The sequence below is a fragment of the Morus notabilis genome, unplaced genomic scaffold (genome assembly GCF_000414095.1).
Source record: "Morus notabilis unplaced genomic scaffold, ASM41409v2 Scaffold11661, whole genome shotgun sequence".
Taxonomy (NCBI): domain Eukaryota; kingdom Viridiplantae; phylum Streptophyta; class Magnoliopsida; order Rosales; family Moraceae; genus Morus; species Morus notabilis.
The window spans coordinates 1-1,002 of NW_010362711.1; the positions used below are offsets into that span (position 1 = coordinate 1).

The window sequence follows — 1,002 nt, forward strand, 5'->3', positions numbered from 1 at the left end:
ATATATGACCTTCTCCGGTACGTTAACATACTGGTAGACTAAGTTTTCTATTCGTTAGATTTGCATAAAATCACGTAAAAGTCAAAAAGTACACAAATATAACGGTTAGAAAAATATAACCTACTGGTACACCAGACGTATCAAAAAATTTCCTTTTATATATATATATATATATAACCTTTTCTAAATATAACCTACTGGTACACCAGACTATCAAAAAATCCCCCCTACTAGTACACCAGACTATCAAAAATATAACCTACTGGTACACCAGACTATCAAAAAATCCCCCCTACTGGTACACCAGACTATCAAAAAATCCCCTTATATATATATATAACCTTTCTAGTATAAATCATGCTTTGGTTGATAATGTTACTAAATCTTCAAGCTCAACAAAGAGCAGTAACACCAATTTTTTCCCCTACATGCGAGTGTAATTATTTTCGTCGATTGATTCTTTCGTGAGTTATTAAAAAGCGAAAATAAGTCGTAACATGCATGTTATTAAAAAAAACAAAAAAAAGCACCCAAAGTAAGAAGCACATGCCTCTTCAAGATTCTCTAGCTCCATTATCTGTTGTATTTGTTCGGCAATACTCTCCTGCAAGTAAAAATCATATAGTTAGAAATTATGAGGCATATTGTCAAAGGTGGAAAATAATGTAGAAGCAACTCAAGCATACCGCATTGCTTGCTGCTTCGGCAGCAAGAACATCGGAGTCCATTTCTACCTCAATTTCGATCATTGACGATATCTGAAATGGAGGGCGTCACCATATTAGTTAGATGCGTATTTGGCAAGAGATGTTGAGTAAACATTGTTTACATTTTTCTTTACTTGGGCTAGCTAATGCTTAGTTGTGCTAACTACAATAAAAACATACTCTTGCATAGCTTTCAATCAGCTCAATCCGTCCCTTGAGAGAATTTTCCAGCCCTTCTCTAACTCTTTTGACTCTATTCCTTCGAGTACTATATATTTAACAAAAAAAATAAAAA

At 33.9% G+C, this 1,002-nt stretch overlaps 1 long non-coding RNA gene across 1 annotated transcript; it reads right to left on the bottom strand.

Annotated features, from left to right (window-relative positions):
• Positions 1-545: 545 nt before the first annotated feature.
• On the bottom strand, positions 546-996 carry LOC112092428. The gene is made up of 3 exons (XR_002902588.1): positions 888-996; positions 687-758; positions 546-604 (listed from the first exon to the last, which is right to left on the bottom strand). It is a non-coding gene; the product is annotated as an uncharacterized LOC112092428 (long non-coding RNA).
• Positions 997-1,002: the final 6 nt, after the last annotated feature.